Source organism: Pseudophryne corroboree, chromosome 3 (genome assembly GCF_028390025.1).
Source record: "Pseudophryne corroboree isolate aPseCor3 chromosome 3, aPseCor3.hap2, whole genome shotgun sequence".
Taxonomy (NCBI): domain Eukaryota; kingdom Metazoa; phylum Chordata; class Amphibia; order Anura; family Myobatrachidae; genus Pseudophryne; species Pseudophryne corroboree.
Genome location: NC_086446.1, coordinates 719,171,795 through 719,196,101, shown reverse-complemented (window position 1 = coordinate 719,196,101; position 24,307 = coordinate 719,171,795). Strand labels below are relative to the sequence as shown.

The 24,307-nt window shown below is 44.9% G+C and overlaps 1 protein-coding gene and 1 long non-coding RNA gene across 4 annotated transcripts in view; one reads left to right on the top strand and one right to left on the bottom strand.

Moving 5' to 3' along the window:
- PWWP2B (PWWP domain containing 2B) overlaps positions 1–11,889 on the top strand; it is a 90,423-nt gene extending 78,534 nt beyond the window's left edge. The window contains exon 3 of the mRNA XM_063962171.1: positions 11,325–11,889. The gene's annotated coding sequence lies outside the window, so the exon portion shown is untranslated. The remainder of the gene's footprint in view (positions 1–11,324) is intronic.
- LOC135056699 (uncharacterized) overlaps positions 6,053–24,307 on the bottom strand; it is an 83,802-nt gene continuing 65,547 nt past the window's right edge. For 2 of the 3 annotated variants that reach the window (XR_010244049.1, XR_010244048.1), the window contains exons 2-3: positions 6,979–7,145; positions 6,053–6,530 (exon numbers count right to left, since the gene is read on the bottom strand). This is a non-coding gene — a long non-coding RNA (uncharacterized LOC135056699). The remainder of the gene's footprint in view (positions 6,531–6,978; positions 7,146–24,307) is intronic. The other variant, XR_010244050.1, reaches the window with a different exon arrangement.

The following is a 24,307-nucleotide window of genomic DNA, read 5'->3' as shown; positions in this document are numbered from 1 at the left end:
TTTTTGGTGTCGCTTTCTTCGTAAAGTGACGGGGAACCCCAATTAGTGCACAGTGTCCCCTCGCAAGGTGCTGCGCTCGGCACAGGTTACTGTTCCCATTCGTAGTACACGTGGATGGTAAAGTATGAAAAAAAAAAAGTGAAAAATTCATGTCGACCTTTTGTCATGGCGACCTAGACACTGTCGACCTAAAGACCGGATCCCGCTGTGACAGCGAGTTCCCTGTAGGGATAGTAGCAATGATCTGAGACCCCCTGCTTACCAGGGGCTGATTGGGATGGTTGTCGGCAGATAGATTAGAGAAGGAGGGAAGATAAATGAATTGGCACGCTCAGCGTGCTGGCACAGAGCTGGTGTATTGGCAGGAGTGCCGGGGCTGGATCAGGTTTCCTAGGTGTGTGTTTTGCAGAAATTGAGCCGTTTGGGCGGGGAGGCCACGTGGCTGGCAAAATAATGCCAATTCTGGCTAGTATGTGCAGGTTATTGCTGTGCGGTGTGAAAGGTAGGAAGAACACCAGTGATGTAATAACCGCAACACGCACAATCGGTACTCACGTCATCTTTATAACTTTTGATTGAGCGTAGTTTTCTGTAACCCATCATGAAAAACTGGTGCTATGGCAATAACACATGATGAACAGAACATACATTGTAAACTGATTACAGTGGTGGAGATTTAGGGGTCTATTTACTAAGCCTTGAATGGAGATAAAGTGGACGGAGATAAAGTATCAGCCAATTGTTTCCTAACTGTCATTTTTCAAGCCCAGCCTATGACATGGCAGTTAGGAGCTGATTGGCTGGTCATTTATCTCCATCTATTTTATCTCCATCCAAGGCTTAGTAAATATACCCCAAAGTCTCCTGAGCCTTCAATAACAACATCGGTAGCACTTTCAGGTTCCTTGTTGCGACTCTTAGGGGGGATGTAATTGGCTCCTACTTGATAACATTTTCTGGCGAGTGTGTTACGGTAACTCGCATTAAAAAAGTTATTTTAGCACACTAGCCCCATCCTGATTTTTATCAGTGTTCGCTATAGATCTCCTGGCCATCTTGGAAAATACGGTAGTGGCAATAAGTCTCCTTTAATTGTATTAAGCGAGGCACGAGCGAACCTGTATTAATTAAGCTAGGGGACTTTAAAAAAAAAAAAAAAGTTCAATTGTAAAATTGGGGAACGACTTTTTGTATTTTATGAATTCCAGCACTGTTTTATTTACTTTAGTGAAAGATTTTTTTTCCTCCTGCAAATTGCTGAGTGATACATTTGCTGGTTTTGAATGCAAAATCACTATTTGCGACAAGGTAGCGCTATCAAAGAAATGGAGGTTGTTGAATTCCCCCCCTATAGTCTTAACCAGGTCAGTGCAAATATGATCAACCAACTCCATGAACCAGTGATACTCTATCGTATTGAGTTCTGAGTGTGTGGGGAGCTCTGTCCTTGTACATGCACCAGTAGAGCCGAACGTGCTATTTATCAAGAGGTACCCTGCGTAATGTTTGGAGAGAACCTTTGCAAAAGAACAAATCAGGCTTGTTTTGCGTGTATTAATGCACTTTTACATCTAGCCCTCAAAGCTACTGAGAATTGGAATTGGCGGCTTAGAAAAAACAATCTTTAGTTAGTATACCCCTTGGGGACCAGTGGTTCGGTAATGTCGGTCACTAGAAAATAAACTAGATATCATTTCCGAGGAATTGGGTTTTGTTGGTGCAGAAGCTCAAACTGACTTTTTATTTAGACCATGGGGGATATTCAATTTGGTCCGAAGAGACATCGGGAGTAAAAACCCCCAATGTTTCTTCGGGTGCTGCGGTCGGGCTATTTAATTTGCTCGGCCGGTAACAAGTCCTCTTACACCCGAAAACACACAGGTTCAGTGAAACCTGTGTGTTTTCGGGTGAAACAGCCCCGTTTTCGGTTGAAAACGAGGCTGTTATCGGGCATTTTGCTTCGCCTGCCGGAGGCAGGTGGAGCAAAACCCCCAAAAAGCCGCGGCACGCGCCGGCTTAGCGGGGCCAATTAAATAGCCCCCACCGGCAGATACTTATCACCTGGCACCCCTGGCCAAATTGAATATCCCCCCTAATGTCACAGCTGAAAGTAGAAGTAGTATAGTTTTTATTCTTAATTATGGGCATACAAGTCTGAAAGTGCATACACACGGTGCAATTTTACCTCCGATATGGACTATAGGGTTTGAATTCCCCCACTAACATTGTAAGTTGAGTCACTAGCCTCCCGTGGAGTTAAGCTCTAGGTCACATTCTCCCAAACTCGATCTTCAGGACCCCAAACAGTACATGTTTTCCAGGTCTCCTCACAGAATCACACGTGAAATAATTAGCGCCACCTGTTGATCTATTAAAGTCTGTCTGTGAGTAATGAGTACACCTGTGCACCTGCTGGGTGATCTGGAAAACATGAACTGTTTGGGGTCCTGAGGACTGAGTCTGAGAACCCCTGCTCTAGGTAAAGATTGAGATGCCTGGTTTCTTAACTTGCTGGATAGAATCAGAACTGTAAATGTGCTTACAGTGGTAGATGGTCTGCAGTGAAATGTTAGTTTGACTCCTGCTTCTCTTACCAGTCAAGAGCTACGTTTATGCCAAACCAACACATTCTTTTTAGTTTCGCATTTTTAGTAATGGTAAAAGTGTACTTCTAGTCTCTCAGAAATAGATGTCTGCTTATCCCTAAAAATATGAATTTGCCAAACTTTAGCTGAAGTCATTTTACGGCCTTCGGAGAGAACGATAAGAGATCTTGGGGCAGGTGTATTAAGCCTGGAGAAGTAATAAAGAAATGATAAGTGGAAGGTGATAACGCACCAGCCAATCCTTACGGATTTGAAAAATGACAGACAGGAGCTGATTGGTTAGTGTGTTATCACCTTCCACTTATCACTTCTTTATCCCTTCTCCAGGCTTAATACATCTGCCCCCTTGCTTGTGATTTCAGGAAAGTGACAAACAAAATGGACATCCTAGGAAAATATTGCAGAAGAGATGGCAAATTTGGGAAGTGTCATGGATCAAGTCAGCTTGAGCAATTCATGATCTGCAGAAAGAGAGAGATTTGCAGTCATCATCTTAAATAGTAATGTCATGAATATTTAGATCCGACTCATTCTAGCACCCTGCACCTGTCACAACCCGTGCAGTTCCTCTTTCCTGCCTGGGGTGTTACACTCTGGTGCTTCTAGCACACTCTGGTCTGTATCTCAGCGCTAGGCATTGTTAAGTAGGTTTGTTATAAAATTGTGATTCTTGTGTGTTTTGTGTGAGGGGTAACCTGCGAAGGTAACCTTCCATGTGGATGGGCTTTGTGCATTGTGAGGAAGAGTGTCGCTGTAGAGGTGTATTGTGTTTTATGAACCAGGTGCGAACATCTAAGGGGAAAAACATGTACAGTAATACTGTATTATAATCAGAAGTAGATAAATATAACCTGAAGCGGAGCTTTACTTCCAGATAGTCAGCCCTGAGGCAAGGAAAGTGCCTCAGATGGAACAAGCCGGGTGGGGTGGGCTGGAGTGGTGGGGATGGGGCAGGAGAAGGATGAGACTAAGGGATAGACAAAAATAAACGTCATAGTAACAGACATGCAACATGTAACAAAATGGATAACTATACTGCCAGTAAAACAAAGGTTAATTTCAAATGATTGCATATAGGTCCAGGGCCGCTTGAGATAACATGGCCTGGAAATGTTATGCCTCTGGGGTGCAAGATGACACGCCACGGGTTTCCTATGAAGATCACCACTCAAACAGGATAATGTTGACCCAGGTCCAACCAAAGGACTTCTGGCATCTGTATTACAGGATATAGTCCACACAATGCTCTGGCAGGGAGGAATGTGTAATAATCCCGAAGAGGCCCTAAAAGTAAACTAATAGAGTGTGTAACTGAACAAACAGTCTGAGCAGAAACCTTGAGGCGTAATCACAAGATCAATGCAGGAACGTTAAGTAAAATTCTGCCTTTACATAAAGTGCTGAAAAGGTTTGTGTCAGCTAATTGGTGAGACTGAAGGAAGAGTTACAGTGGAATCCATCATCCGATCTGACAGACCATGGTGCTGATACAGAAGTCCTGTTGGTGACATGAGTCATGAATCATCTAAGTGCAGGCTGCTTGAGAAGGAAAGCTGGAGGAGCAAGTCTAGAACACCAGGATCACACAGGATACATCTGAGAGAAGATGTCAGCCCTGACAGAAAGAGAATAACTAGATTCTCTAAATAATTGGCGTAAAGCCGTCTATGGTACAAATCATGTAGGCAGCGGGGGAACTCTGGGGGCAGAGCTGTCGGCCATATCTGGGGAAGTAGTTTCATATCGATCATAAAACCTAGGAAACCCAAGCAGTCTCTCTAGAGTAGATCACTCCGTTCTTGGAAGTCAGTGGTTTTGAGAAACCCCTAATGATACTGTACAACACCCTGTCCTTAGTGTCTTATTTGCACGGTGTACTAGTACTAGGTGTTACTGCAACATCAGAGATATCCTCACATTCTCTTAGGGAGCTAAAGAGCTTTGTTCTAATATCTTTCAGCCATAATGCATGACTTTACGTGTCCTAATTAGATTTTGGTTTTACATTTCTGTCCATTATTAAATCATGTATGTCCTTATGAGGCAGTAATGACTGAAATCAATGTGGTACTACCTATCATGCACAGCATTTTTGTTTTTGTTTGTTTTTTTCCTTCTGATCTTCCTCCGCATTACCCTCCCTATCTCTCTCTCTCTCTCATTCCTTACTCTTTCATGTCTACCCCTCCCCGATAAGTCTTTCATATCTGTCCCCCCTCTCTCTCTCTCGGCCCCCATTTGTGCCTCCCTTATCTGTCCCCTCCATGTTTTTCTCATGTCTGACCCACATCTGTCTGTAATCTCTGTCCCCCTACCCCTGCCTCTCCCATCTGTATCCCTCTTACCATCTAACACTCATCTGTCCTCCATTCCCCTCTTTGTGTGTCTGTCTCATTTCTGCCTCCCTGTGTCAGTCTCTCATCTGTCATCAACACCCCCCCCCCCCCACAATCTCTGCCTCCCTTCCTATTTTTCTAATCTGACGCATATCTGTCTCTCATCTGTCCCTTCCCCCTTATATGTTTCTGTTTTCTGTCCCCTCTCCCCCATTTCTATCATGTTAGTATCCTCACCCATGTGTCTCCTCTCTGCCATCCCTTTCTGTCTCTTTTAGGGGTCTATTCATGAAGCAGCGAAAAGAGTGGAGAAACAAACCAGTGGAGAAGTTGCCTATGGCAACCAATCAGCATCTCCCTTACATTTTATAGAATGTACTTGACAAAGGCTTCTTTCAAAGCTGATTGGTTCCTTCTCTACTGGACCTTTTCTCCTCTCTTTTCACTGCTTCATGAATAGACCCCTTACTCATCTATGTGCCCCTTCCAACTACCTTTTATCTCCACTCCCCTGCTTGAGGGATCAAGACCTTTCTCTTGCTTCAGGAGTTGCTGTAATGATATTATGTCTGTGGCACTTTTTATTGTTCTTATAGTATATACCTTTTTCAATGCAATAACCTTATTGTTAAATAACAACAAAAAATTAAGTGTGTGTGTGTGTGTGTGTGTGTGTGTGTGTGTGTGTGTGTGTGTGTGTGTGTGTGTGTGTTACACCTTCTGCCTCTTGGTGTTTAGGGTTGACCTACTATGCTGGCAGCTGGATATCTAATTTCAGATGGTAATCTCTTAAATTATTGCAGCATTCCAACTAGGTCCTATTTAGTGCAAGGGAGGGGGGTTGTGTGAGCATGCAGGCCATATAGTTGCAGTGAGTAAGTTGAAGTCTTGGGTGCTGGGAGATTATAATGGGCAATTATCACAGTATGTGTATATATATATATATATATATATATATATATATATATATATATATATATATATATATATATAATATATCCATACATATAATAAAACTAAGTTTTGGAGATGGAAAAAATAAATCAGAATTTTTGTCTGTTCGTTTCTGCATCACTCAAAAACTACTGGATGAATTTGGATTGCGTTTTTGCTATTGTATAGTTTATTGACCTAGAAAGAAACTGAGGTATGTATGATCTCGATGTGACAACAGGGAGAGGAACAATAAAGTAACAAAACAGACGCTCTATGCACTAGAAGTTGGTGGTCTGATCATGCATCTTCCGAACTTCACTCCGCCCAAGTTATGCAATGTAACCTGACTTACGTGGCTGCTCTGCAGAGGAACCTAATTGAGGCAGAGATTGTAAATGGATGGGGTGCAGGTGAGACTGTGTTTATACCACGTATACTCTTTATCCCCAACAATTTTCCTTTTCAGTTCAAGTGCCTGTAGTTTCCTTGTAAGTGTCTGCTTCCCTATGACGATCAGCAAGTCGCAGGGACAAACGCTCAGGGATGCAGGTGTAGATCTCAGGACCAGTTGCTTCTCCCATGGGCAGCTTTACGTGGCTTGCTCACGAGTTTGTAGCCCAAAGTATCTTTGTGTTAATCCCTGAAGGAAAAACTGCAAATATTGTTTGCCAATATACATCTCAATATTAGATGGCACTACTGTCTTTGTAAAATTAGAATGTATATGTGTGTAATATATAATTTATAATATATCTTTGTGAGTGTGTATATAGGACTAATAAGTATTTAGATATATAATTACTGCATACTGAAAATACGAAGGCTAGAACTTTTTCTGTATTAAAATGTGCTTTCCTTATTGGTTGATAGTATGTATATATGTAAGTATGTAGGTAGGTGTGACAATAAAATAACTTGCTTATATCTATACAATTGCTAAGGCGACACTTTTCCAAAGAATAGTAATCAGCCACTACTTTCAGATTTCGTGCCATCCTGATCACTGGATCTCACCCCTTGCAACCTTTGGTTCTGATTATTAATATTATTATTATGATTATTATTTTTAAGAACCTGGTGTATAGGGAAGGATGTCCTACCTTGTTAGGCTGAACGACAGCACTAGATGTCATGTGCTGGCTTGTCCACCTTGTTACAGTCTGCTATAGAGAATGCTGTTCTTCAAATGGAAACTGTTGTTGACCACAGTGGAGAACACATGGAACAATTGTAGCTCTGTTCAAGCGTTTTGTCACCATATTGCCACCTGGAGACAAAATGTAGTAATTTTGTTTTTAAATAAATAGCTACAGCATCATCTGTAGTACCTGTTGCCCAAATGGCTCATCCTTATGAGCCTTAAAACTCGCTCCAGAGTGCTCTGTGCATGGATACTTTCATTTTAACAGTCCTATATAGAATTCTAAATGCATTTTTTTTTTATGCAAGTCACATGATTCCCTATTTTGGCCTATGTATAGCTATCAGCAATTGATTGCATTTCTATTACCGTATATACTCGAGTATAAGCCGACTTTTCAGCACATTTTTCTATGCTGAAAAAGCCCCCCTCGGCTTACTCACAGCTGCAGCAGACAGGGCTGTGTGGGCGTCCGCTGCAGCCGTCTCCAGGGACAGACACTAGAGGTCATTATTGACCTCTAGTGTCTGTGCGGCGCTGCTATGGGAGAGACGTCATGACGTCTCTCCCATAGAGAGGAGCGAGTGAGTGAGCGGGCGGCCAGACGGAGCAGCAGCAGCAGAAGAAGCAGTCGGGAAGCAGGAGCGGGGCAGTGGTAAGTATTGTTTTTATTATTTTGTGTGTGTTTGTAAGCGGCAACGGGGGCACAGCGACAGGGGGCAGAGAAAGAGGGGGCACATCTACTGGGGGCAAAGAAAGAGGGGGCACAACTACTGGGGGCAAAGAAAGAGAAGGGAACAATTACTGGGGCAAAGCAACAGGGTGCATGTTTTTATCTGGCACTGTGGGGGGATATCTGTCACTGGGGGTATATGTGGCACTGGGAGCACAGCCCTAGCAACAAGCATTACCCCCTGGCAACAAGCATAACACCTACCGCATGAAACCCCTGGCAACGAGCATGAAAACCCCTGGCACTGTGCATTTCCCACCCTAGGCTTATACTCGAGTCAGTAATTTTTCCCAGTTTTTTTTTAGATAAAATTAGGTGCCTCGGCTTATATTCGGGTCGACTTATACTCGGTATCTTTTAAAGGGAAAGTCTACCTGTTAGGGTAGGTATGCATATATAAGCGCATCCATGTTGTTCTGCCAGATGTTAGCCGGTTTAATTGGAACTGCACAGACAGGTCACTGTGCTGCCTCCTTTACACCGACCATCATTGACCATCGATAGCATGGTGACAAGCGCACAATCCTCACCCACCCATCCATCTATGCCCCTACTGTGACACTCCTTGATTGTAACAAGTTCAGGCTCTTAGGGGGCTATTTATTATTGTAATATGTGTCTAAAGTGTTGCGGAAACTGCCGCTTTCATAGGTTTATTGGAACCTCTAGTATCGGCATCCAATAAGGCTGTAATGCAGGAGGTATCAGATACAGATCACTGCCGGTATCAGAGCCCTCTAAGGGAAAGGTGATGTAATCCAGTCCTGGCTCCAAAGAGCTTAGATTTTAGAAGCTTGGTCCCGACAGCTAACCCCATTTCCAAATGGCATTAGCCATTGAAGCTTATATGCCAACTTTTTTTTTAGCACTGAGAAGCCACTGGGGGCTATTTATGGGGAGGAGCTACATTGGGTGAAGTATTTCCCTTGGCTTTGGCTACACCAGAAGAGACGGGGCAGAATCTGGGAGGAGGAGGACTCATCCTTTAGTTATTAGGCGCAGTTGCCAGCTACACTGTCAGGGGACCATAGAATAGAAGGGGTTGCATCTTCTCTTGTCCCAGTGAGCTTGCGTGCCCCCTATGTGCAGTCACATCTACTGTATAAAGCAGAGTACAGTGTATCTACCAGTTGAAAGATCACGCTATCACCACCTCTCTGTGTTTTACTGCTGTACAGATGTCAGTCACATTTTTTCCTTCGCCTAAGCTTTATAATAACGTGAGAAGCCAGCATGCCTGTGTGATGTGTCATGTTGGGGTGTTGGTCTCTGCAGTGTGCATGGAACAGTGTCCCCTGTAAGTCAGGTGCATTTATTACTCACAAATGACTTTCATCTGCAGATAACACACTAATGACTGCTTACTAGGAGGCTCTTCCCGATTCATTGCTTTATTCATTAGTCACACAGTAGTTTTCCAGCCCGTTGCACAGAGTCCTATGCTCTTGTCTTTCAACCCATTAGAAACAAGCAGGGACTGAACAGGGAGACGGGGGGGGGGGGGGGGGGGGAGGGAGAGGGGGTATATATTGAAGGAGAGGTTGTGGAGGTAGGGGTATTTAAGCAAAAAATTATAATAATCTGAAATAAAGTACTGGTACTTTCTGATGTGTTATCTAATCCTAATGTCATTTTATTACAGTTACGTGAGCAGTGTAGTCTGTAATTAGGCCCATAGAGATAGGAGTATGAGAAGGGCTTATCTTGCTTTCACTCATCATGTATTTATTCTAATGCGGAGATCTTCCTGTGATTGGATGCTAATTTCATGTACTGGCGGCCTGATCTGACAAGTACGATAGGTGCTACCGGCTTGTGACAAAATCTCATTTAATTGCAGAAGGATATTAATGTAATTTTGGGAAACTGAGGTGTGTCGGCACTTCCTTTTTTTAGTTTAATTAAATAAGATATAAACACATTTTCACAACATCTTCCCCATTAACTAATAATACGCAGCAAGTCTCTGGCATGGAACCTCGCTGGTGTAGTGAGAGGGCAGCCACCCAGTCAACTGCTTTCACTAATACTTAGGGGTCTATTCATGAAGCAGTGAAAAGTGTGGAGAAGTGAGCCAGTGGAGAAGTTGCCCATGGCAACCAATCAACATTGAAGTAGCATTTATAAATTGCATACTATACAGTTGTACGGAGCAGCTGATTGGTTGCCATGGGCAACTTCTCCACAGGCTCACTTCTCCACTTTTTTCACTGCTTCATGAAAAGACCTCTTAGTACCCTAATGGGGCCAATAGAGCTACGATTAATTGCGGCAGTTGCCCTTCTCCCAGTGCCTGAGTTAGGGGATTGGCAAAATCCAACATGTTGGAAATCCTCGCTCTGCCACTTCCGACCCAAAAATGATCACTGGATCATCAGAGTCCTCCCACCGGCGGGTAGGCCCATAGATGTATGGCCTGCATAAGTCTAGGTACAAGCTTCAGGTTTATGGTCTGAGAGATGGGATATTACAGTGTCTATGTGTTGAGGTGTTCTTGAACATGTGACCCCATTGGTTGCTGAAGGAGTATGGTTCTGGTGAACATGGTGCCGGAAGAGTTCCCCTTTATATTCAGAGTTATATATGCATCAGCGGATATGGAGCTGATGCATCATTTCACATAATTGCTTAACAGATCACAGGCTCTATTTCTAATCATTGAAAAAGGCCACAATTTGTGGCTATCTACATGCGGTCTGGTTGGCGACATCAGCATATGCTCCTCATGTACACCAGGCACATGTCACACATGCCCTTCTGCTCCTCTGGAGGTTTCTGTCCTCCCTGAGCTCGTCATCTTGCACCCATGTTATTAACGCACTATTTTTATTTGCAAAAATTTTATTCACTTATACCCCTTCAGACTGCCGCAATAACCCGCCTTATTGCCAGTCGATCCTGATTGCGACTGAAAGAGGTCAGTTGTTAAAATATCCCAAGACGAGTGACCCGGCATTTCAACCCAGGTAGCAATTGGGTTTGAACACAGGTTTCAACCCGGGTCATGGTGCAGTGTGAACGGGTGATCTAGGTTGATGGGACCCGTTCACGGCATAGGAAGAGTCTGCGCTTGGAGATTTCCTCTCCAAGTGCCAACACTGCACCAGTGTGCGGTGATATCAGCCACCCGGCAATAAGCCGGTGTCCAGCCACCAGTCTGAAAGGGGTCTCAGCTGGGTTGGCCTCGTACAGAATCTCGGGTGCAATCCCAGTAAGCTAACACAAGCATAATATATCCCTCACAATGCAAGCAGCCAAAGCATCATTATAAACTATATACACCTGCAATCCCCCAATCGCCCCTCCCCCCTTCCCAGTAATACAGCTATGTACAAATGCATGTGTGTCCTGGTCCCGGTCTGTTTGTGTTTAAAAATGCACTAGAAGCCTGCCCTCTAGAGTTAATGTGAAGGCTTTCTTGGATACGAATTATCGAATTAAATGACTATTTTTGTCTCGCAATTGATTTGTGTTTTAGGTATCTATACCTTGTGTATTATATATATATATGTATTATATATGTGGCCAAGAATTAACATCTATTTTATTTTTTTCCCTTCTTCCACCTTCAGATCAGACAGCTGTTCCTCTAGAGTTTCACTGCGCCTATAAACATCCTGACAAACTCCCCTGGAGACTCTTGGGGTGGCTGCACTTCTGACAGCAAGATGAGTTATATGGTCATCTGTGAAGGACGGCCGTCACCTGGGCCTCGCAGCTGACGCACAGAATTCTCAAGGACATCAAACCACAAATAAACCTGCTCTGTGTTTTTAAATAGTAGTGATGTAGTAATGGCAAACAAACCACAAACTTAATTTATTAAAATTTTTCTTTTCTTGTTTTAAAAACTACAAAAAAAAGAAGAAACTCCTTGCTGCTGCTTAGTTTACCGAGTAATAGAGTAAAGCTACGAAACCTAACATAACGAAACAGAAGTATTTAATCAAAGCCTAAATAAATAAAAAAAAATACACTGTAGAAATCTCACCATAAGTATCTAAAAGTTCTAATGAAATGTCTTCAGAATGTCATGAATTGCACCTGTATGGTTCTCTCTGCACAAAATGTTTCTTTCTGAAATCTCTACCAAAGGAAACTCTAGTTTCAACTAGTATAAAGTATTTATTTAACAAACGGTTTTAGGGATATTGTTTTGTTTTCGTTATTTCTAAATACTAATGTGAACTCTGTGTATTCACTAATGTACATGAGCATTTTTCAAGTTCTGTATTGGTTGATTTTATCCCAAACTTAGTAAAAAAAAAAAAAAAAAAAAACAATTTTATTTTTTAAGTGTTTAGTATGTTTTCATTAATTTTTACGGCATGCATGCATCTAAAGAATATCTTTGTTAAAACAACCTATTGGGTTTGTTTATGCTGCCTACAATGCATGTACGCAATCATGTTGCACGGTCCGGCAGTTGAGGGTGGTTGTAGATGTGGGATTAAGGCATCCTATATCTGATTACACAAATGGTACTCTGGGGTCTATTTACTAAGCTGTGGACGGAGATAAAGTCCTAACCAATCAGCTCCTAACTGCCATGTTCCAGGCTGAGTTTGAAAAAATGACAGGAGCTGGTTGGCTGGTACTTTATCTCCATTCACTTGCTCTCCATCCAAGGCTTAGTAAATAGACCCCTGTGTTTGAGATGAGAACTGTTTCATATTAAGGTTTGTGGCATCAGTGCAATGTGTGTCTGCATGGGTGGGAGCTTGGGGTGGCATTCATGGTAGAGGGTTATGGGGGGGTGGGGGGGGGTATTGCTTTCAGTGTTGAACAGTATGATGTCCAGGAATGTACTGGAGAGCACTTGATGCATGGTCGAGTCACATTATTATGACCGCCTACATTTGATGTCGGCAGCGTGTAGCCGATGCAGTACGTCACGTGTCGTGTGCTGGCATGGTGGGTATATAAGGTGTGCGATAGGCCGTCTGCACACATCACACGTTGCCGTCATGGGTTAAAAGGGGCGATTATCGGCTTTTGGGCCAAGGGTGGCAGTATTTCTGACACAGCGCAGTTTGTGAATTGTTCTCATGCTGGACAAATGGCACCATTGTGTATAACCGACGTGGAAACTGTGGCATTGAGTGAGAGTTGAATGTCTGCTACGAAGGTTCCGACCGACACGCTACAGTGGAGCAGCTACAAGACGTTTATCTAATATGACCGTTCAGCCCGTTTAGCTGCTGTCCGTGCTGCCCACGGCGGTTACTCTGGCTATTAGCTGGTGGTTATAATAATGTGACTCAACCATGTCATTTATTGAGTTTGCTAGTGTAGGTACCGATATGTACATGGCAAACAGTCTCTCTTGACACTCCAAGTCGTCTTAGAATCTTCTAGCATCTGACTTATTTTTTTGCCGAAAATCCACCTTTGTCGCAACATTGTCTGATTTGATATATAATGCTTGTATATCTATATGCAACTGAGCTGCAGCTTTTTTTCCAATGCAAGTTCCGTATACAGACTCGGTCATATACAATATACAAGTGCCATATGTCAAATTAATTTGCACAGGCGTCCTAGTAACATCACGTTGCGATTAGGACACCCACTGTTGGCAGAGTTGCGCGGGTCCTGGCGGCTCACTCACGCCAGGCATCGCGCTCTGCATGGTGTATTGGGGTTGGATGTATGAGGACTCATCTGAATGAAAACTAAGACTTGGTAGTGCCCTGCTCATGAGAACTTAAACTTGTCATCAGGAGGAAAAGGTTAATTAACAGACAGGATATTACTCCCTAGCAGAGCATATGCTGTCTGGCTGGATTAATGATTAAGCAAATGGTCCCATGGGTAATTGTATTATTCCCTGGTTTTAGCTGTCTTTTTGTTTACATTGGGCAATGTTTCACTTGCAACATTTTATCTTCTTTATTTAAAGAATTTTAAAGAGCCCTGCACTCTCTGGTCGATACCAGTGAAAGATATGAACGATCTTGTTCATTAATGAACGAGATACCGTTCATATCTTTCAGTGTGTAGGTACCAGCGATGAACGATGCGCGGGCCCCGCGCTCGTTCATCGTTGGTGCTGGCTCGTTTAAACGTGCAGGCCAATATGGACAATATTGTCCATATTAGCATTCATTTCTATGGAGCCAGGTGACGGGAGGAGTGAAGAAACTTCACTACCCCCGTCGCCTCCCCTCCCCCCCACTGCCGTCGCCCGTCTGCCGTATCGGTGGTCGGGCAGCTCGGCGGCGGGTCCCCGAGTCTGTAGGGCCTTTTACACCGCTCTCCAATCCAGCTTCATTTCTTATTAACAGTATTGCACTGTGAGTACTATCTATAGCGGAAAAAGGCCATATAACAAAATAATCATTTGTACACCCAGCCATCATTAAGGTAGGATTGACCAAGGCCTGCAGAGCATCATAAGTATATAAAACTTCATTATCAGATCATCAGAATTCACAGCAGCACAGACCCTTTCAGGAGAAGGGAAATAAAGGTAAGCCAAACCACAGACTGATGGTTAGATGCTGCAATGAGTAGAGTGTGAGGCTTCTCGTTCAGCTGAAAAATGTTTTTTTTTAGTTTTAGAATGAAAAATATAGTTTTAATTCCATATAAGCCAAACATATCTGCAATGTTTAACTGGCTAGACTTGCAAAGAAGCACCATTTCAGGGTAGGCTGTGGTTCTCCAGCTGCTGGGAAACTACACATCCCAGCATGTGCTGCCACAGATTTAGCATGCCGTAACAGCAAAAGTGTGGTATGCTGGGGCGTGTAGTTCCACAGCACCTGGATTGCCCCTGCACTATCTGATGAATGTCTTTTGCATGTAGCATTGTTCTCTTTTAAAGTGAGTAGGAAATCGTGGTTACATAAAGTGCATATAGATTATTCCCTTTACCGTTTTCCTTGTAATAGAAATGTATAAAGAATGTATTCATTACATAGGCCAGGCTTGTGCAGTCATTTTCTACCCTTTGCAATAGTACCTAATAGCACATGATTGATTCTCTGTAAACAGGTTTATTTGCTAGAGATAACTGCTGTGGATCTGTGATTACACCCCAAGCCTGCCTTTTGGGATTAATTAGTAGTACAAAACTACAATCTCACTAAACATTAAATATAAAAGGCTTACAACACAAATATGTGTTATGAACCAGCTGTTCTACCCGTTCTTCACACGGGGGTTTCTTATTTTCACTGTTGGTAAATATAAATGAGTGTTTAAAATCTGGTAAATCTATAGAGATGTAAATTTGAGACTTAATGGAAGTACATATTAATCCATGGTTCTTGGCGTTACCTGAGGAGCAGTGACAGGACCATTTTTGTAGTTTATTAAATTCTACCCACTGGAGGTGCAATCCAAATTTTTGTTCCGATTGTCCGTTTGGGCGCTATCATTCACACAACGCAAGCCACGTATCGGTAGTGACGCCATTATGTCAACCCCCTTTTCATCCTCTTAAGGGAGGTTTATAAAAATTCTAATTATGTAGGTTTCCTATTTCCCACATCTATCTATCTATCTATCTATCTAGATTTGCATGTAGCTAAGTGCAAGATGGTTTGCTAAAAAATGCTGCAAAAGTAGATACAGCCTACACGGATTATAAATATAGTTTCTCTGACGTCCTAGTGGATGCTGGGTACTCCGTAAGGACCATGGGGAATAGACGGGCTCCGCAGGAGACTGGGCACTCTTAAAAGAAAGATTAGGTACTATATCTGGTGTGCACTGGCTCCTCCCTCTATGCCCCTCCTCCAGACCTCCGTTAGAATCTGTGCCCGGCCAGAGCTGGATGCACTCTAGGGGCTCTCCTGTGCTTCCTAGAAAGAAAGTATTTGTTAGGTTTTTTATTTTCAGAGAGATCTGCTGGCAACAGACTCGCTGCTACGTGGGACTGAGGGGAGAGAAGCGAACCTACCTGCTTGCAGCTAGCTTGGGCTTCTTAGGCTACTGGACACCATTAGCTCCAGAGGGATCGAACACAGGCCCAGTCCTCGGTCGTCCGGTCCCGGAGCCGCGCCGCCGTCCCCCTTGCAGAGCCAGAAGAACCGATAGAAGTTGAAAATCGGCGGCTGAAGACTCCGGTCTTCATTTAGGTAGCGCACTGCAGCTGTGCGCCATTGCTCCCTCTGCACACCACACACTCCGGTCACTGATGGGTGCAGGGCGCTGGGGGGGGGGCGCCCTGGGCAGCAATTAGAGTACCTTACATGGCTAAATAGCACATAATACAGCAAATATACTGTATATGTGCATAATCCCCCGCCATAAAGCATATAAAAAAGCGGGAGAAGTCCGCAGAGAAAGGGGCGGGGCTATCTTCCTCAGCACACGGGCGCCATTTTCTCTTCACAGCTCCGCTGGAAGGCAGCTCCCCAGGCTCTCCCCTGCAGTTTCCAGGCTTCAAGGGTAAAAAAGAGAGGGGGGGCACTAAATTTAGGCGCAAACTGTGTATAATAAGCTGCTATAGGGAAAAATCACTCACTTTAGTGTAAATCCCTGGTTATATAGCGCTGTGGTGTGTGCTGGCATACTCTCTCTCTGTCTCCCCAAAGGACTTTGTGGGGTCCTGTCCTCAGTCAGAGCATTCCCTGTGTGCGGTGTGTCGGTACGGCTGTGTCGACATGTTTGATGAGGACGCTTACGTGGAGGCGGAGCAGGAGCCGATAAGTGTGATGTCGCCCCCTGCGGGGCTGACACCAGAGTGGATGGATATGTGGAAGGTATTAACCGACAGTGTCAACTCCTTGCATAAAAGGTTCGATGACGTAACAGCTTTGGGACAGCCGGCATCTCAGCCCGCGCCTGCCCAAACGTCTCAGAGGCCATCAGGGGCTCAAAAACGCCCGCTACCTCAGATGGCAGACACAGATGTTGACACGGAGTCTGACTCCAGTGTCGACGAGGATGAGACAAATGTACAATCCACAAGGGCCATCCGATGTATGATTACGGCAATGAAAAATGTGTTGCACATTTCTGACATTAACCCGGTTACCACAAAAAAGGGTATTATGTTTGGGGAGAAAAAGCAGCCAGTGACTTTTCCCCCATCTGATGAGTTAAATGAATTGTGTGAAGAAGCGTGGTGTTCCCCAGATAAGAAACTAGTGATTTCTAAGCGGTTACTAATGGCGTACCCTTTCCCGCCAACGGATAGGTTATGCTGGGAGACATCCCCTAGGGTGGACAAGGCGCTCACACGCTTATCAAAAAAGGTGGCACTGCCGTCTCAGGATACGGCCGCCTTAAAGGAGCCTGCAGATAGAAAGCAGGAGGCTATCCTGAAGTCTGTGTATACACACTCAGGTACTATACTGAGACCTGCTATTGCTTCAGCATGGATGTGTAGTGCTGCAGCAGCATGGTCTGTTTCCCTGTCAGATAACATTGATTCCCTTGACAGGGATACTATTTTGCTAACTATAGAGCATATTAAAGACGTAGTCTTATATATGAGAGATGCACAGAGGGACATTTGCCGGCTGGCTTCTAGAATTAATGCAATGTCCATTTCTGCCAGGAGAGTATTATGGACTCGGCAGTGGACAGGTGATGCTGATTCTAAAAGGCACATGGAAGTTTTGCCTTATAAGGGTGAGGAATTCTTTGGGGACGGTCTCTCGGACCTCGTGTCCACAGCAACAGCTGGGGAATCGACTTTTTTACCTCAGGTTCCCTCACAGCCTAAGAAAGCACCGTATTATCAAGTACAGTCCTTTCGGCCTCAGAAAGGCAAGCGGGTCAGAGGCGCGTCCTTTCTGCCCAGAGGCAGGGGTAGAGGGAAAAAGCTGCACCAGACAGCCAGTTCCCAGGAACAAATATCCTCCCCTGCTTCCACTAAGTCCACCGCATGACGCTGGGGCTCCACAGGTGGAGCCAGGTGCGGTGGGGGCCCGTCTCCGGAACTTCAGCGACCAGTGGGTTCGCTCACAGGTGGATCTCTGGGTTCTACAGGTATCTCAGGGATACAAGCTGGAGTTCGAGACTTCTCTCCCTCGCCGTTACCTCAAATCAGCCTTGCCTGCTACTCCCAAGGAAAGGGAGGTAGTACTGGCGGCAATTCACAAGCTGTACCTCCAGCAGGTGATAATCAAAGTTCCTCTCCTTCAACAGGGACGAGGTTACTATTCCACAATGTTTGTGATACCGAAACCAGACGGTTCGGTGAGACCCATTCTAAACTTAAAATCCTTGAACACTTATATAAGGAAGTTCAAGTTCAAAATAGAATCGCTCAGGGCGGTTATTGCAAGCCTGGAAGAGGGGGATTTTATGGTGTCACTGGACATCATGGATGCTTACCTACATGTCCCCATTTACCCACCTCACCAGGAGTACCTCAAGGTTGTGGTACAGAACTGCCATTACCAATTCCAGACGTTGCCGTTGGGTTTGTCCACGGCACAGAGGGTGTGTACCAAGGTAATGGCCGAAATGATGATACTACTTCGAAAGAAGGGAGTTATAATTATCCCGTACTTGGACGATCTCCTTATAAAGGCGAGGTCCAAGGAGCAGTTGTTGATCGGTGTAGCACTATCTCAGGAAGTGCTACAACAGCACGGCTGGATTCTGAATATCCCAAAGTCGCAGCTGGTTCCTACGACGCGTCTGCTGATATTGGGCATGTTTCTGGACACAGAACAGAAGAAGGTGTTTCTCCCGGAGGAGAAGGCCAAGGAGTTGTCATCTCTGGTCAGAGACCTCCTGAAACCAAAACAGGTGTCGGTGCATCATTGCACACGAGTCCTGGGAAAGATGGTAGCTTCTTACGAAGCAATTCCCTTCGGCAGGTTCCATGCAAGGAACTTTTAGTGGGACCTGTTAGTCAAGTGAGGATCGCATCTTCAGATGCATCGGCTGATCACCCTGTCTCCGAGGGCCAGGGTGGCTCTGCTGTGGTGGTTGCAGAGTGCTCATCTTCTCGAGGGCCGCAGATTCGGCATTCAGGACTGGGTCCTGGTGACCACGGATGCAAGCCTCCGAGGTTGGAGAGCAGTCACTCAGGGAAGAAACTTCTAAGGACAATGGTCGAGTCAGGAGACTTCCCTACACATAAATATTCTGGACCTAAGGGCCATTTACAATGCCCTAAGTCAAGCAGAACCCCTGCTTCAAAACCAGCCGGTGCTGATTCAGTCAGACAACATCACGGCTGTCGCCCATGTAAACCGACAAGGCGGCACAAGAAGCAGGATGGCGTTGGCAGAAGCCACAAGGATTCTCCGATGGGCGGAGAATCACGTGCTAACACTGTCAGCAGTGTTCATTCCGAGTGTGGAAAACTAGGAAGCAGACTTCCTCAGCAGGCACGACCTCCACCCGGGAGAGTGGGGACTTCATCCAGAAGTCTTCACGCAGATTGTAGACAGTTGGGAACGGCCACAGGTGGACATGATGGCGTCCCGCCTCAACAAAAAGCTAAAAAAGTATTGCGCCAGGTCAAGAGACCCTCAGGCGATAGCTGTGGACGCACTAGTGACACCGTGGGTGTACCAGTCGGTTTATGTGTTCCCTCCTCTTCCTCTCATACCCAAGGTACGGAGGATAGTAAGTAAGAAAGGAGTAAGAACTATACTCGTAGTTCCGGTTTGGCCAAGAAGAACTTGGTACCCAGAACTACAAGAAATGATCTCGAAGGACCCATGGCCTCTGTCTCTCAGACAGGATCTGTTACTGCAGGGGCCCTGTCTGTTCCAAGACTTACCGCAGCTGCGTTTGAAGGCTTGGCGGTTGAACGCCGGATCCTAACTGAAAAGGGCGTTCCAGATGAAGTGATTCCTACGCTGTTAAAGGCTAGGAAAGACGCTGCCTGAAGTTCAGACGTTGTTAAGGGAGTGCTGCATATTCAGCCCCTTTTTTGTGCCTCCAGTGGCACCTTGGGATCTCAACGTAGTGTTGGATTTCCTAAAATCACATTGTTTTGAGCCACTTCAGACCGTGGAGTTGAAGTATCTCACGTGGAAAGTGGTCATGCTTTTGGCCTTGGCTTCGGCTAGGCGTGTGTCAGAATTGGCGGCTTTGTCATGTAAAAGCCCTTATCTGATCTTCCATATGGACAGGGCAGAATTGAGGACTCGTACCCAATTTCTCCCTAAGGTGGTATCAGCGTTTCATTTGAACCAACCTATTGTGTTGCCTGCGGCTACTCGGGACTTGGAGGATTCCAAGTTGCTGGACGTAGTCCGGGCCCTGAAAATCTATGTTTCCAGGACGGCTAGAGTCAGAAAAACTGACTCGCTGTTTATCCTGCACGCACCCAACAAGCTGGGTGCTCCTGCTTCTAAATGCAGACTATTGCTCGCTGGATCTGTAGCACGATTCAACTTGCACATTCTGCGGCTGGACTGCCGCATTCTAAATCAGTCAAAGCCCATTCCACGAGGAAGGTGGGCTCTTCTTGGGCGGCTGCCCGAGGGGTCTCGGCTTTACAACTTGGCCGAGCTACTACCTGGTCGGGGTCAAACACGTTTGCAAAATTCTACAAGTTTGATACCCTGGCTGAGGAGGACCTTGAGTTTGCTCATTCGGTGCTGCAGAGTCATTCGCACTCTCCCGCCCGTTTGGGAGCTTTGGTATAATCCCCATGGTCCTTACAGAGTACCCAGCATCCACTAGGACGTCAGAGAAAATAAGAATTTACTCACCGGTAATTCTATTTCTCGTAGTCCGTAGTGGATGCTGGGAGCCCGTCCCAAGTGCGGACTTCTGCAATACTTGTATATAGTTATTGCTTAACTATAGGGTTATTGTTCTGAGCTATCTGTTGAATGAGGCTCAGCGATTGTTCATACTGTTAACTGGGTATAGTTATCACAAGTTGTACGGTGTGATTGGTGTGGCTGGTATGAGTCTTACCCTGGATTCCAAATCCTTTCCTAGTAATGTCAGCTCTTCCGGGCACAGTTTCCCTAACTGAGGTCTGGAGGAGGGGCATAGAGGGAGGAGCCAGTGCACACCAGATATAGTACCTAATCTTTCTTTTAAGAGTACCCAGTCTCCTGCGGAGCCCGTCTATTCCCCATGTTCCTTACGGAGTACCTAGCATCCACTACGGACTACGAGAAATAGAATTACCGGTGAGTAAATTCTTATTTTTGCTTTAGGTTGTCCATAGTTATGCTCATATTCTGTGTTACCCTCTAACAGTAGTCATAATCAATGTTTATTCATAGGTGACCAGGTTTCCCATATTCAGGAGCTAGGACATAAAAAGAGCAGGTCATTTGAAATATTACCCGCCAATATTCCAAGGACAAAAGCATTTTGTGCCGAATAAGTAATGTATATTTTGAATTACTGCTTGTCACTCTGTAGAGGTGTGAGGTGCATCACCTCCTTGCTGATTTATTCCTATACTACAGTATGGCTAGTTTGTGAGGGTGGGCAATTAGTGACTAAGGGGTCCCCGCTTATTACAACAACGCTGTTTCTTGTGTGGTGGACAGAGGTGATGTTACGTTGTAGTTGTGCTGAGCAAATACAATAAGCTGGCCACACCGTCCCTATCACAAAATGTGTTTTTCATTAAATGACTCCTCCAGCACATTACTTTCTTGCAAAATGATAAAGGAAAATTTCTCTTACGTCCTAGAGGATGCTGGGGACTCCAAAAGGACCATGGGGTATAAACGGGATCCGCAGGAGCTTGGGCACACTAAAAAGACTTTGACTGGGTGTGAACTGGCTCCTCCCTCTATGCCCCTCCTCCAGACCTCAGTTAGACTTTGTGCCCAGGAGTGACTGGACACACACTAGGGGAGCTCTCCTGAGTTTCTCTGGAAAGACTTTTGTTAGGTTTTTTATTTTCAGGGAGACCTGCTGGCTACAGGATCCCTGCATCGTGGGACTGAGGGGAGAGAAGTCAGACCTACTTCTGCTTAGTTAAGGGCTCTGCTTCTTAGGCTACTGGACACCATTAGCTCCAGAGGGTTCGATCACTTGGTTCACCTAGCTGCTTGTTCCCGGAGCCGCGTCGTCACCCCCCTCACAGATGCCAGAAGACAGAAGCCGGGTGAGTATTAGAAGATCCGAAGACTTCAGTGACGACAGAAGACTTCAGCTGCGCTCCATGCTCCCACACACATCCACCAACGGCACTCACAGGGTGCAGGGCGCTGGGGGGGGGCGCCCTGGGCACAAAGCCGGCCCTAACCAATATGATGCCCTAAGCAAGATTTTGGCTGGTGCCCTCTAGCACCACCGATGGTTCCGTCTCTGACCTTGCACCTCTTTCCCAGCACCATCACCCATAGCAGTCCTTATTTTGGTATTTGTACCCCCTATATTCTAAATAGGAACAGTTTGCACATTTGGCGCACAGCCCAAAAAGAGGTGTGTTTTTGCTGGCAAGAGGCACAATAGTAACCCCAATTCCAATTACGCCACACAGTACTGCATCTTTATTCACATTTGATCATGTGTCCATAATTCATATTACATCCCACAGTAGTATTACTTTACCTTAAACGTTACTCCTCACAGTAGAGCCCCTTATTCACATTACATCACACTGAATTGCTCCTTATTCACATTACACCACACCCTATTGCTCCTTATTCCCATTAGATGACACAGTAGTGCCCTTTCTATATGCAACGTCACATAGTAGAGCATACCTCCCAACATGACCCTCTCCAGGAGGGACACAATGCTCTACTTCTGGACTTTTCTCTTAATTTATGATTGCCGGCACCTGTATTGAACTAGTTAATGGATGAAAGGTGTTGCAGCACAGGTGATGGCAATCATACATTAAGAGAAAAGTCCAGGAGCAGAGCATACTGTCCCTCCTGGAGAGGGTCATGTTGGGAGGTATGGTAGAGCACCTTATACACATAATGCCACACATTAGTAATGCATTTATACACATAATTCCAAACAGTAATGCACCTTACACATATGACACACGTTATTAATGTCCTTATAAACATAATGCGACTTACACATTATGACAACCTTTATTAATGCCCTTTTACACATAATGTTCCTTACACATATACCGTACAATATTAATGCCCTTATACACATAATGACACACATAGTGCCCCCTACACATTTGCTGCACATTATTAGTGCCCCTATACACATAATGACACACATACAGTAGTACCCTGTTACACATATGCCGCACATTATTAATGCCCTTATACACATAATGACACACATAGTGCCCCCTACACATATGTTTCACATTATTAATGCATTTTTACATGACACACATGCTCCTTACACATATTCCGAACACTACTGCACAACCAACCCACTCACATGCACACAGCACTCACACTTCCACTAACACTGTGACCTCTGCCTCTGCTTGGATACAGATGTGTCCTCATCAATCTTGCCTCAATGCTAACGTCGGGCACCTTTTTTTTTTTAATGAAAATGCATCTTATTTGCATTGCTATGTGGCTAGGATGCACAAGCAGCTTCTGCTGATTAAAATGATATGCAGCATGCCTATATACTGTGTGAGACTGTGGATGTATCTGCATATGAAATGCTACACACAGAATATAGGCATGCCGCATATCATTTTAATCAGCAGAAGCTTCTGATGCCCCTAGGCATATCAAATGCCCTAGGCAATTGCCTAGTTTAGCTATACCTATGGCCGGCTCTGCCTGGGCAGCAGTTGCTGAGGTTGTTACAACTGGTTAACGCTATATTCGGCACCGTATATAAAAACCCAGCCAGTATAAAGAATTTGAAATTGAGCGGGACTGAAGCGTGCCAGGAAGGGGCGGGGCTTAGCCGCACAGCTCACCAGCACCATTTTCCTCTCCACAGCCGCTGCAGAGAATGCTGGCCCGCACCTCCAGGGGCTCCTCGCAAGTAACCGGGAGCAAAAGCGGTGTGGGGGGGGGGTGTCACAAATATTTGGTGCTTATATTGTTATTAACAGCGCTACTGACATATATTATTTTGGTGTAGTATATGGGCGCTGGGGTGTGAGCTGGCATAGAAACATAGAAACATAGAATTTGACGGCAGATAAGAACCACTTGGCCCATCTAGTCTGCCCCTTTTTTATTTTATCCTTTAGGCAATCTCAACCCTTTTTTAATCTTGATTCTTTGTAAGGATATTCATATGCCTGTCCCAAGCATGTTTAAATTGCCCTACAGTCTTAGCCTCTACCACCTCTGATGGGAGGCTATTCCACTTATCCACTACCCTTTCTGTGAAGTAATTTTTCCTTAAATTTCCCCTGAACCTCCCCCCCTCCAGTCTCAATGTATGCCCTCGAGTTCTAATACTTCTTTTCCTTTGAAGAATGTTTCCCTCCTGAACTTTGTTAAGACCCTTTATATATTTGAAAGTTTCTATCATGTCTCCCCTTTCCCTTCTCTCCTCCAAACTATACATGTTAAGATCTTTTAGCCTTTCCGGGTAAGTTTTGTGATGTAGGCCATGCACCATTTTAGTTGCCCTTCTTTGTACACTCTCTAATGTATTTATATCCTTCTGGAGATAGGGTCTCCAGAACTGGACACAGTATTCCAGATGGGGCCTTACCAATGACCTATACAGTGGCATTATCACTTCTTTTTTC